The following is a 14,564-nucleotide window of genomic DNA, read 5'->3' on the forward strand; positions in this document are numbered from 1 at the left end:
AACTTGGATCCAAAGATATTTTGCAACCCATGCTGGATTCTCTACTGCTAACAGAATGCCCTTTGCTAAATGTAAGTAAGCAGGATCAATGGGAGCAGGACTAGGGACTTACTTAAGGTCTAAACTCACCTGTTTCCCTCCACTGAAACTGATGTAAGTATCAAAATTTCAGGGTTTTCCTGCTCTCACTGCATTGCTTTAGAGATCAGTCTTCTGCCTGGAGAGTTGTTTTTCCTTTTTAAATAGAATTTCTTTCTGTGCCTGCTTCAGCAATTTTCAATCAGGAGACAGCAAATAACAGCAGTGAAAAAAATGATCTTCAAGGAGCCTGGCAGATGGGGAACTATTTACTTCAGCAATTACTGACCATTGACTGCACTACAAACAGTTCTTTTATTATAAAATTTCAGTTCCTTTGGGCTCCATCCTGAGCAGTGCTGAGCACTCACTCCCGAATGAATGGGAGTTATAGGTGCTCAGCACCTCCCTCAATTCACACCCTGATCCTACTGGTATCTGGCATTAGACAGTGTTCCAACCCCAAGCATTTACAATTCATGAGTCAGGACCTAACAAAAGCATAAGATTGGCTTTAAAATCAGGTGGTTTTTTTAAAAGTATCAGTTTTGAGGAGTTGGGAGGCAGCCTTCTGGGTTCTGAGTCTTCAGGGGTCATATTGTCAAGCTTTTCTCCACTACACCACATTGGCTTCTTCTTTTTTTAAATGAAAGTTGAGATTCACTCACCTAATCACGTGACCCCAGATGCATATCCTCCCCAACACCAAGCATTACCCTACAAATCTGAAAACCCAAGCAGCACAGAACATCGGCACCACAAAATCAGGAAATGCAATTTACATTAAAAAGTGACTCAGAGAACTGAGTCAAAAGAAAGATGCTAACGGCTCCTAAGAGGAACCATTTCTTTCATTTCTGATCACTGGTTTTGGGCAAGTGATTTGAAAAGCTTAATGGTCCTGAAAGCATGTCTGCAGGTGCCACCAAACATTTTGTGATCCCAGAAAGCAGGGAGATGAGACATCAGACCTTCAGATCCTGTCATTCTGCAAAGCACCTTGCTCCTCCATGCCCACATGTCAACTGGAACAGGATTTTAGCAGCTGCTATCTCATGAACTGCTAGAGTTAGAGATTATTGCTTTACACAGAATTTGAAAACTTGGATTCCAAAGCTGCTTTCAGAGGGAATAAAACACTGGTTTCTTGCTCTTACGGTTCTCAAGGTATCAGCCTCTACAATCAGGTCAGAGTTCAACTGGGGAAATCAAGAAAGATGGTAATAAGGGTTATGGGAATTAAAGTTCTAATATCTTCCAAACTAGCAGAAATAGAAATACATTTATCAGTGGAAAGGTGGGTTTTCCAGCCTGCCAGAGATACACAGCAGCCTTAGCTGCATACAAAATATCGGACCTTAAAATGGTCATTAGCCTCTCAGTCTCACTGGGTTAGTCCATACCTAACAACAGTAAGCCCCAGGTCAAGGTATTTTTCAGTTGTTCAGTCCAAGAGTCTTAACGTTTGCTTCTCTTCTTTGCAGCCATCATGCACAGACCCCTTCTGAATTCACCACTATTATCCTTCAATGGAAAAGTGCTTTATATAGAAAAATCCTCAAGGACAATATGCAGGCAAAAAGCCAGCCCCAGATTTGGCATGTGCCTTTCCAGGGGTCAGTGACCCTGACACTGCTACATGTTGTTAAAGCTCCTTAGTTTGATCCCTCAACTTTGGAAACTTGCCACGTTTTTGCATAATTCCCCCTCCTCCCAGCCATGACCTTCCTCCACCTCCCCCCACTCCCTGGGTTAATTTTACATCAGCCTCCTGGAAAACAATGGTGAGACAGATGCCTGTAGGCCGAAGCTAGCTGCAAACACAATTCCAGAGGACCAAAGCAATTAGCATTTGGCAGAGAGTTCCATTTCAGCTCCAAATCCCATGGCCAATTTCACCTTCTCTCCACCTCCTAGAAAGGAGAGCACTTCGGGGAGTCTGTGCTGGGCTCAGAGCAAAATAGTCCTGCTTTATGTAAGATTCATTTTGGAATCAGGGGAGCTGAGTTCGAACTGAGTGAGTTCTGCACTAAATCGGAGGATTCGGTTCTCCACTGTTTCTTTTGTCATTTCAGTTGTTCTGTGTACAAGGGCAGAAGTGCCAAGTGATCACACAAGCCTATCATCACAGAGAGCAAGGAAAAATCATAAGCTGCATCTAGTCCACCTCCGTCACTCCAGCCAGTAAAGGATTGTTCATCCCTGACAGAGTTTTCTTCAGGGCTTTGCTTAGTCCAATTTTAAATAATCCAAGCAAGGGGGAGCAGATTATTATGCGATTCATTCATTTTTATTAAACGCCAACGAAACCTTTAACCTCTCAAATGCTGGTACGTAACACATGTGCAAGGCCACCCAGTTGAATACATTCCCTGGCTGTGTTCTGCAAGTCCACACAACCGGGCAGTGCCAGTATACTGTTTGTACATCAGTCTATATGCTGGGCATGCTAAGTGGTTTATATGATTATGGTGTATTTTAGTGGACAAGGACCATCAGGGCTGGGAACTTATATAGCACATTTTTTAAAAAATAGAAACTAAGGTCCACGAGGCAGTGTGTGCCGGAAAGATCCTTGGGAAGGCTCTCCATGGCCTGCCCCACAGCTACTTATGGCCCATTTCCCAGATAAGCTGAGACCCTGTGGAGAGGAGGATGGGAGGAAGGATGCATTGACTCATCATTCTCCCACTCAGGGCTAGAGGAACATTTACTTTGCTGCATGCTGGGATGTGACAGTAACCTGCCACACGCAAGCTATCCACATGGACCCTGCTGACACGCACAAACAGTTCTTTAGTACATGTTGATCAACTCCTGCTTTGAATGGGAGAAGATCAAAGCACACAAGGGAAATGTTAGTGTGCGGCAGCAGGATCCACACGGACAGTTAGGCTAGTGCAGGACAGAGTCACACACCAGCTTCCCACAAACAAAACGTTCGAGTACACAAGCCTTCAGAAAAGGCAGTGGTCTTCGGCAGCGGAAAGGGGAGACAGCACTTGGCTCCCAACTTCCATCACCTTCAGAGTAGAAGGAATTTCTTGGGGAGAATAGAGAGGAGATGCTCACTTATTGAATCTTCCTCTACCTTTCCCCATTGAGTTCCTTTTGACCACAAAGAAGTGGGAAGAAGGGCAAACTCACAGCCTGCCCACGTCCCTCCAGAATGGCAGGGATGGTCCCTGTGAAAGTGGGGTTGGAAGAGACACAGCCCAACTTCTCCTTACTCTCAAAGAAGCAGTGACCAGAGAAAGAATCACGATCCCCTAGAGCAGAATAGCTCAGCTACATTGGACTGACTGAAGCACAGTGATTACTGTGAAGATGGAACTGATATCTCCATGAGCTTTTTTGAGGTGAGAGAGACAGTTGGGTACTGGTCAAAGTTAAAACTCCCCCAGGATTACACTCCCCCAACTCCAATTGGATTTTACTTGAACTGACTATATACAAACATGGAGAGGGGCTGGTCTTGTGATCAAGACAGATGATGGGAGACAGATGACCCGCCCTCTAGTGAGCACGACTCTAGAAAAGTCACTTCCTCTTCATATCTTGGCTTTCCCCATCTGTTAAATGCTGTAATACAGACCTACCTCACAGGTCACTGTGGGGCTTAATTCATTAGTGTCTGTAAAACATCTTTTGACCTTGGAGAAAAGGTGTTAGAGAAAGCAGTAAAGACTTACCTTTATCTTAGATTTATATAACTGCTTTCAGCTCAAACAGCATCCAAAGTGCTTTACAAAGTTTACAAACTATGTATACAAAACATTACATCCACCACCAATATTCAGCCACCTCTAGCTTGGAACACAACAGCTTTTTAATAGCACAAAGGAATGCTACCGAACAGTTCCACTTAAGAAGTGAAGAACTCCACTCCAGTTGCAATTACAGAGCTCATTAGAAAACTAGAACAACCCAAATAAGAATTTGGGCAGGAAATAAGGACAAACTTTTCTGAAAGACGCCGTAAAACCTCTAATAGACACCAGAGGTCAGGATCTCAGTACTACCTCATACTAAATATGGCATCTCCAGACTCAAAGCACCCACTGACACCATGTTTGGGCACCGGCTCATTATTGCCTTAGAGGAAAGAGTGACACCTCCTGCTACACTAAAACCTCTTTTTGTAGCATTTGCTTTTACTTTGAGGTCTTCCATCCAAGTACCAGTATAGCTCAAACCTGCTTAAAATTGTGCAAAATAATGGGATCACTGCCTGAAATAATTTGGATATGGGATGCAGAGGGCACTATTTTTTGTGGAAGAATATCATGGTTTAACTGAAGGGAGTCCTGATACATCATGAACTGCATAACAAAGGCTACCGTGCATGCTTGTCAGCAACACAGAGCCAACAAAACATCTGAAATATAAACTCTAGAAAATCAGAGTTCATATGAGAAAATGCTTGACTAATGACCCCTAACTACAGGAACATGAGCACTAACTAGCCATGCCTGCTCCAACAGTACAGTGTGCTGGGCTGATTGCACACTGTTGTGTGTGCACCAAAGGAGTCAAAGACACTGGTTCCTAATGTTCCAAACGTTAGTGAAATTGGCCACTTTAGTCACCCATAGAGAACATTTATGCAATATCTGCCTTCACAATAGATTTAATGTCAATACACTGGGCACAGATTGGAACCTTTATGAACACAATGTTGATCATTAACCCTTAGAATACTAGCATTTTCCTGCCACCTAAGTAAATCCCTAGAAGAAGGTCAGTTGGAATTGACTGAAAGTAGTTCCCACCCAATTGCTCTTCGGTGGCCTATGTGAAATGAGTTTGTTGATCTCCAGTTTCTAGTGGTCAATAGTTCACATGATGAAAGTACCACCAAAATAGCTGGCATCCTTTTTGGCCGTCTCAGTAAAGACAAAAGGACGGAACGGGCTTGGAGACGAGTCTTATGGGGCAGTGCTGAGGTTCAGTGATGGCAAGGTGAGGAGGTACTTGTGCTGTGTGTTGCTAGCACGGCCTCTGCTCTATTTGTTGTTTAGATAAATAGAGAAGGTCAGTCTCCGAGGGCTGTCAAACCAATAATTTTCACCAATGCTAAAGTATCTGATAACTTTTTAAAATGAATACTTAGAAGAACTACATTAAATATTCAATACATTACCCCACGGGGGCATGCACCTGTAAGCAACATGATTTTCTTTTAGAAAAACATGATTAAATCCAAGCACTATTCTAGTTGACTAAATGGTATCTCCTTTGCATGGCTCCTGTAGCACTGTCTTCAAAGGGTTTGATTCTGCAATGTGCTGAGCATCCTCAGCTACCCCTGATTTCAACAGGCATGAGGTGCTGAATGCCCTCCTTAGGAGCATACTGCATCTTGCAAAATTGAGCCCAAGAGCAGCTGTAAAAAAGGCTAGTGTAAGCTGTCTCCCCAGCGGAATCACCATTCATTTTAATCAGTTAAGCACTGTAATAAGATTAGAGGTGATTGGATTGAGAGTAGTGGGACAAAACTCATCTATTAATCCTCAAAGCTTACTATCCACAGCTCAGATGCATTACCCTTTATGAACAGGATGGGCTCAAACTCAATTTTACAACATGTCATGTTTAGAAAGGAAGAGGAAGTGAACATTAATATCTTGTAAATACAAGATACATCATGCTCCCTGACTCTGGATAATTTGTGCCACAAGCTTACTAGACAGCAGAAATGCAGTTTTTATTAGTTGAATAGCTCCATAGCTGTGCACTCTACAAAGGTGGGGAGGGGAAAAGGAATCTGTCCCTTCAAGGAGGGTACAATTTCTCCAGGAGAAGGGGAAATTTTTATAGGTACCACACAGAGTAGATTTATTTTGCATCCTTGATTTCTTTGATTTGTTGAACTTATTTTTTATTAATTTAAATTCATGTTTAACTAGAAACTCCCTCAGATGTGAGGGCAGGGAAGGTGAGTATATGCGGAAGGCAGAATTCTCCCACAAAACCTAGCCAGAACTGTTCTAATGTCCTGGCAGAATGCTGTTTTACAGAAGCAGCTCTTGTATTCCATTGAAGCTATCCAGGTATTCTTCTGCAACATCTCCCCAGTACACAAGCATCTCAAGTCATTTTACAATGCAAAGCAACAAGAATGGAAGCATTTGTCTGCTCATTTGCTAAGGTCACTTATTCAGAGATCCTATATGAGTGTGGAAACCGACTTAAGACAGCAAAGTTAACTTGCAACCACCAAAACTTTGCCATTTGATAGAAACATCCATTTGGAGATAGTCATGTGATTCTCCCACCTCCTGCCCCCCCAATACAAGACCTGGATTCAGAGTAACAGCCGTGTTAGTCTGTATTTGCAAAAAAAGAAAAGGAGTACTTGTGGCACCTTAGAGACTAACCAATTTATTTGAGCATAAGCTTTCGTGAGCTACAGCTCACTTCATCGGATGCATACTGTAGAAACTGCAGAAGACATTATATACACAGAGACATGGAGGGACTGAAGTCGTTAGGCAGGCCAATTAACTGCCCAGGCTACACCTGAGTAAGGAGACAGGGAACAGGTCATTAACTGGAAACGAGCTCAGCTGGACAGGAAAAGGAGGGGCCTGTATAAAACCCAGGAGCTGTGAGCAGCAAGACATTGCAAGGAAGTAGTCTACACTCACTCTCTTGGAGGAGGGAGCTTGGGCTGGCAAACCCAAAAAGAGGGGGAAGCCAGATAAGTAGGAAGCAGTCCAGGGAAGGAGCAGTGAGGGCTGAGAGAGTAAAGTCCAGAACTACTGGGTTGAGGGTCCCTGGACTGGAATCCAGAGTAGCATAGAGACCTGGGTTCCCCTACCAGCCACTGGGAAAGTGGCACAATCATGGCACTACTGGACAACACTTCCTGAGACTGTGCAGGCCAGAGAGCCGAGTCACAAAGAGGAGGCTGCGGTTCTTGGAACAAGAGGGGCCACTGGGTGAGATGAAGATGGGAGGGACTCTGCCGGAGGAGAGTGCAACATCTAGCCAGAGCTAATCCCCAGAACAGCCAGGAAGAGGTGCCACCTGAAGCCTGTGACACAATTTATTAAAGCTCATCTGTGAAATGAGGCTAATAAAGATATGATTAAATAACCTGTCCAGCATTACGAAGTGAGACGCAGTAGCAGAGCTAGGTGAAGCCCAACTGTTAGTCCCTGCTCCAACTACTGTATCAAACTGCTTCTCAATGATTCTACTAAGCCAGTTGTTCCCAAACTTTAAAAACCTGTGAACCCCTTTCACTAAAATGTCAAGTCTCAAGAACCCTCTCCTAAAAATAAATATTTCAGGGATTTTCTCCTTTACCTGACTATAAATTATAAAAGCAGTGATCTTGGAAATATAAAATTTGTTTTTATGACATGCTTATTACACACTATTTATTGTTAATTATTATTTATCATTACAGTATTTTTATTACATTATGAAAACGGCAACACTCTTCCATGATGTCACTTTTGTAGCTTGTATCACTTTAAATAAGCCTGTTCTAAAACAAGGCTCCTATGTTTCATCAAGAAGCATCAGATGTGAAACAGCATGAAGGTATTTAAGAAGCCAACTCAGAGAGTTCCTCCTACACAAGCATTCAGGTCTTGAGCAGTCCAGGCAAACAACGCACATTACAACAAAGCTTAAACTTGTTCTTCATAATAATTTTAAAAACAACACTAGCTGCCTATTTAATTTTAAAAACAGCAAAAAATATCCACCTCCCTTTCCATTTTTATAAGGAGTCTTGAAGTTTAAATCTCCTCACTGTGATGATATGCTTGCTTTGATCTGCTTAGCTCTTAGAAGTCCAGGGGCTCCAGGCTACTGGCCCCATACTGCCCAGAGTCCCTAGGGACAGCTCTGTCCACCATTATGGAATTTTTTCCCGAGAACCCCCTGTAACATTTTGCGAACCCCATTTTGGGAACCACTGTACTAAGCTACTTAAATTCAGCATGAATCACCTACTCTTTTCGAAGATTACCATACGATTTAACATCCTTTCAGAATTCCATTCAGATATATTCTCCCTAGAGTCAATATTCATCTCTTTTCCCTCTCCCATAGGCCACCAGTAATCAGATCATGGACTAACCTCCTAATAAACTTAATTGAACAATTCCTGCAATTATAGAAATTCACAGATACTTAGAAAACGAAAACTTCTTACTTTATTTTGCTTGTACAACGTTAAAAAAGACAGCATTATTGAGATTTCGGAAATTTAGCACAAAAACAATAGATATCAGGGATCTTGAACGTGTTAAAGACTTGGGGTTGTAGTTGCACAGTTAAAGTTATACAGTATGACACCTCCATTCTTCTGTAAGAGAGGATGAACATACTCAGGGTGGAGGCTCCATGCATTAGCATTCTTTATTGCCCAACTCCCTTACTAACATTCCCAGAAATGTTCTTCCACCATTTCAGTCCCATGTAAAAGAAGAAAGATGAGTCTGAAAAGGACTAAGTCATCAGCAATTAGAAAGTCAAATGGAATAGGTGCAAAACACAAATTCAGAGACATCCACTTGGTCTCTTGTTGACCTTTGCATTAAAAAAGATTCTATTATTAAGTCAACTTGTAGTGCTTAGAAGCTCATGCATTGAGTGGGTGTCCACTGACCTATCATTTCCAAGGACATCAATAGAGTCTAGAATTTCTGAAACTGGCAAAGTGCTGGACTCTGCATGAGTCACAAAGGCTGAAGCATGGCAATTTGTGACTTCTTTTTTTGTTCCAAAGGCTATAAGCCAGCAGGGCTTCTACTGTAATTATTGTTCAGGGAGACACATTAGGAAACATGCTCAGCATGCAGGCTCTTTTTCCTAAAGCAAGCTTTTCTATCTTAAGATGTTAAAGATCCCTCCAGCATGCTGATTTCTGAAACGTGAGAAAAATAAGCGCAAACTGAACTGCTCTTAAAGCTAGTGCAGCTGAGCATTTCTAAGCTTATTCCACTACTGCAGGTGAGATAAGGCACAAAGCAAGAGACAGCGTGCAGCATGTACCAGCCTAGAATGAAGACTGCAATGACACAGTTGTTACTGATCACACAAGAATGCAACTAGATAACGTCCTTCAGCCAAAGATCTCGAAGTGCTTTAAAAAAAAACACTGATAGTTCTACAGACATCCCTGTGAGGAATAAACCTCTCGGTGTTTTCCTTTACCACTTGTAAAATGGGAGTAAACAATTAATCCAAAGCCATACAGCAGATCAGTCAAAGTTGGGAGCAGAACCCAAGAATACTGACTATCCCTTGCTCTGACCATTTCAGAACATTTCCTTCCCTGGAGGGTTACAATGGAAATGCCTCCACAGTGCATGATGTGAACTGCAAAGACCCAGATGACTTGGCTACATGCTCACTTCATATCATACTCTTCAGAGCACGAGCACAGAAACAATCCTGACAGGAAGACAAGTACAGCAAAACGTACATCGTATGTGCAGCAAGTCTGCATTTCTGTAATGGGAGAGAAACTCCAACCAGCTACATTATAGTAATTGTTAACATAATGCCAACATGAAGTTACAGCACAGCCACCTAATACTAAATGAAGAGAAAGTGGAAACTGTTGACCTTAAAGTATTAAGTGCTCTTCACATCAATTATGTATTCCAATGAGGTTAGTGGAGCAGTTTCCTTCGGCTCAGCACTAGACGAAGCCTTAGGCATAATGTTCTGTACCTGATACCCACACAACTGCCATTTACATTAATGAGAGTTCGATGTAAATCACAGGATTATACCCTTTCATGTAGCTGTTCTTACATTTACAATTAAGTATCAGTAAAAACAAATTATTGTGATCTCTTTTTTCAGGGACATGATCGTATACAATAATTCTACACACAGCAGGCTGGTGCAGTTAACAGCGCACGTTTAGCCAACTGTAAAAGCTGTTAAGAATTTGGACCCTAACCTTTTTGTGCTCAAGGAGGTCCAGTACCAACAAGCCTAGTACTTTCAACTTCAGTAACATTGTTCTTTCAAAGTTCTTTGACTAGTTTCTCTGCATTTCCACCTGTGCAGCCAGCCAGCACTGCTGTATCAGACAGAGCAGACTGTTTTCCTAAAATGGGACACTGATCTCTACCCCCAACACAAATTTTTATTTTTTTTTCTGTTTTAATATCTAATTTACTGTCACCATTCATACTGTTTACTTTTTCCATTTCACTCTGTTTGGACAGCGATAATCATTCTTCACCTGAGGAATAGCACTTCACAAGACACCCCCTATTTTACAGATGGGAAACTGTGGGACACAGAGGCAATGTGACTTGCTCAAGATTACACAGGAAGTCTGGTGTGGAGCCAGGAACAAAACCCTGGCGGTCTGATTCCCACTCCTGTGCTTGAGCCACTAAACCATGGTCCACCTTCCACTTGACTTGCACTAGCTAATGGCTGGGTTCCCAACACTGCAGGGGAAGAGAGTTAAATAAAAATAAATCTTGCTATTGACGTTTTTAAGAATTTATTTTTTTCATTTAAAATAAAATCTAGCTCTGGAGGCTAAAACTACATGTCAGAGTCCCTTCAAACTTGCTCTGCAATATGGCTGCCGCGAACACTGCAGCAACAGGAATATAAAGGAGCTGGACACTATTTGCACTGGTTCCCATCTTTTCAGTATCCCACAGCTCATGAATAGAGAAATCTGTATCCACTTTCGATCCGTGATCCACAAACATAGTCCGTGGATGCAGATATCTGCATATATAAAGTAGACATTTGCAGAGCTCTACTCAAACGGTCTCAAAACTTGGATAATAAATAACTCACCATGGAAAGAAAGTGGCTACTGGCCTTTTTCTCTCTCTCTCTCTCTCTCTCTCTCTTCCCAAAAGGGATTCATACACGAGGAATATTTACATGGGGCAGGTTATAGAACTAGGGAAGACTGTAATAAACCCTAGGTAATAGCAAGCCTGGACATTCCCATCCCTATCTCTAATATCACCCTCTTCCCACCTTTACCTCTTTTTGTTATTTTTGCTCCTTTTTCAGCTCCCTTCCCTAACTCCCAAAGCTACATGCTGATCAAAGTGGGTGTGTGCGAGTCACCTTGTGGCCTCAACAGGCTGGAATGGCATGATCTCATAGCTAAGCAATACAAGAGCAAAAGAAGAGCACTTATAGGCCACTAGGCTGCTGCCCAAACATCCCAATGGCTAGCTGCATGAAGGCCCACTGTGACAGCAGGGAGGGAAAGCAGGCAGTATCCCAAAAGGCCATCTGCAGCTTTCTCCATGTCTGAAGAAACATTTGCCGTGGAGATGTGAGGCAGATCTAGAGCTCTGGAGCTTTTCCCCTGAGCTCAGAAGAGGATAAGATAGAACAATAGCTATCAGATTTCTTCAGCACTAGATTTAATCCTGCTGAACTGCAGCTTTCGAGATGAGGCAATGAGAAGCCTAGTCTTGGTCCTAATCTTTCATTTCCTACACTAGTACAAGGCCCTGGAGGAGTCTGACTGCCATCCACAAGAGGCTAAGGCACAGGCTGCTGTCACCACTTCAGGAAGGCAGCATTTCATGTGGTTATTGCAGCTGTACAAACTCAACAGGCTACAGCTACAATTCAGTGAGTGAAGCATTGTTAACCTTGTGCTATCAAGCCATACAAATAACAGAGGAAACAATCTACTAATCCGGAGCCAGTTTTTGACTGTGCTAACCCATGTGTCAATAGGAGTGGTTCTGCCAACCTAGGCAGAAATCCCAATGCCAAGGCAAAGATGTTTCTGGTTTGAACGAGCATATGGAGTTCCAGAAATCCTTTGCTGTAACTCCCTCTGATACTTGCTCCTTTTCATCAAGGTGATCTACTTCAACAGCTATATAAGTTGGCTAGTGTTTTTCCTGGGCTCCTTTGCAGCCCTGCTCAGGTTTGGTTTGGCTGGGCTCCCCTCATGGGGCGGGGCAGGCCAAATTTGTGTGAGTGGCGTTGTGCCCTGGCACCTGGAGTCGCAATACCACTGACTCAAATATGGTCAAGCTAGCCCCCCGGCATCATGGAAGAGGAGCAGCTGGGCCAATCCTGAGCAGTGCTGTGACCCGTGCACCAGGTTGCAGCGCTTGGACGAGGGAGCAGAGCAGAGCCTAGCCAGTCCCATGGGATGGGAGCCGCAGGAGCCACTACTGTGGGATGAGTGCTGAGCAGTCTCTGCAATCGCCTTCTAAGAGAAAAGACCCATTATCCCCTCACTGATACATTCTGACAGGTTTCAGAGTGGTAGCCATGTTAGTCTGTGTCAGCAAAAAGAACAAGGAGTACTTGTGGCACCTTAGAGACTAACACATTTATTTGGGCATAACCCACTTCTTTTAGCCCACGAAAGCTTATGCCCAAATAATTGTGTCAGTCTCTAAGGTGCCACAAGTCCTCCTCGTTCTTTTTCCTGATACATTGTGGCATCCCATTTTTAACCCACAGGTTGAGAAACCCTGGCCTAGAGGCCCCAAGCAAGGTGGGTGGGGCCTGAGGAGGAAATTAGTAAGAAGAGGTGGCAAAGGAAGAGGGAGGGGGGATAATGGAAGGAGGTAAGGGGGGAGGCAAGAAGAGAAGTAGGAGTTAGGGAGGGAAGAGGGTGAAAATCAGCCTATCACCAGAGGGAAAAGCCTGTGCAGACCAGAGACTGCAGAAAGCAATCTGAGAGCACCCTCAGCATCCCAAAGCCCCTGCTGCAACTACTTCCATTTGCTGCTGCAGGCAGGGACTCTGTCCCCCAGCTGATCCCACCCTGGAGTTTCTTTCTTAATCTGTCCCCTATTCTGAGCAGTCCTTTGCAAAGTTACTTGAGTACCTAATCCAATCAGCTTTTGAGATCACTCAATGTCTTATTTTCAGTCTCAAATAGGAGGTAACCATTCATCTACAGACAAAGTCCTCTGGAGCTCAACCCTACTGAATAGCCTTGTAGGATGACTGGGATGCCTCTACTGGCTGGGTCAGATCTTCCAACTGAAGTGTTAAATCAAGGCCTATTCTGTACACTGGACTACTCAGATAGACATTTAAGATCTCAGCAGCAGAAGCAGCTCGTGTACCAATTGCTGCACTTGGTGGTGGGAAGGAAAAATTGGGCCCAGCCAAGGCCACTGCTCCCTACCAGCAGACCCTGGACAGAACTCTGCAGGAGAGATCACTACTCCTCCAGGGGCAGTAGGACCCACGCTGTGCCTTCCTTCCCCACAGCCACCTGCACTTTGAGAAAGAAACTATAGGGAGAAACCAGCCAGAGAAGCTGCAGAAGCAGGGATCCATGTACATGGATAATGTTTTCTACAGTTTGATTGGCTTCAGGCAGAGAAAGTTCAATTCACTATCTGCTCCAACCTCTTCCCATCCCAGCCTCAGTCTTCCACTCAGTCTCCCTCTACACCTGCCCCTCAGGCCTTTCTCCCTTCCCTCTTACCATCTGCTCTCTCCCTCTCACTCCTCTCCCTTTCCTTATCTTTTTGTTTTCTCTAGTTACCCCCCTACACACACTAAACCACCCCCCAAAATAGCTGTGGCCCTAGGATGCCATTGGTTGCAATCACAGTGAACACTCTGTATGTTCTATCCCTTTCTCCTACCTTTTGCTGGTCTTGCTACTGATATTGCAAACTCTTTGAGGCAGGGACTGTCTGTTACAGCACCTAACACAATGACGCCCTGATCTTAGTTAGTCCCTAGACATTTTTTTTGTATTCGCAAAAAAAGCATAAGCTTTCGTGAGCTACAGCTCACTTCATCGGATGCATTCAGTGGACACTGAATGCATCCGATGAAGTGAGCTGTAGCTCACGAAAGCTCATGCTCAAATAAATTGGTTAGTCTCTAAGGTGCCACAAGTACTCCTAATCTGATTAATGCAACTGAAGTCACAGGTTCTCCTTCCATCACAAACATTTGAGACCTTTTAGTCCTGCTTTTGATATACACCTGCCTTCTTAATGCTAATGCTAATAGAGTTCCGCCTGCCCAGTAGCTGCTGCAAAACCAAGGATGTTATTTCATCCTCTACTGTAGGAGCTACTACAAAGAACACATTCAAAATCCACAGGTAAGGCAAGACTTGCTTAACAGAGGTCCAAGTACCCAGTGACCACAGAATCATGAAATATCAGGGTTGGAAGGGACCTCAGGAGGTCATTCAGTCCAACCCCTTTCTCAAAGCAGGACCAATCCCCAACTAAATCATCCCAGCCAGGGCTTTGTCAAGCCTGACCTTAAAAACCTCAAACCAAGGAGATTCCACCACCTCCCTAGGTAACACATTCCAGTGCTTCACCACCCTCCTAGTGAAAAAGTTCTTCCTAATATCCAACCTAAACCTCCCCCACTGCAACTTGAGACCATTACTCCTTGTTCTGTCATCTGCTACCATTGAGAACAGTCTAGAGCCATCCTCTTTGGAACCCCCTTTCAGGTAGTTGAAAGCAGCTATCAAATCCCCACTCATTCTTCTCTTCTGCAGACTA

General features: G+C 43.6%; 1 protein-coding gene across 1 annotated transcript in view; it reads right to left on the reverse strand.

The window, feature by feature from the left end:
* The window catches only part of CNNM2 (cyclin and CBS domain divalent metal cation transport mediator 2), a 171,882-nt gene that overhangs the window by 61,729 nt on the left and 95,589 nt on the right, over positions 1 to 14,564 (reverse strand). The window lies entirely within an intron of this gene.

The sequence above is a fragment of the Eretmochelys imbricata genome, chromosome 7, assembly GCF_965152235.1.
Source record: "Eretmochelys imbricata isolate rEreImb1 chromosome 7, rEreImb1.hap1, whole genome shotgun sequence".
Classification (NCBI taxonomy): Eukaryota; Metazoa; Chordata; order Testudines; family Cheloniidae; genus Eretmochelys; species Eretmochelys imbricata.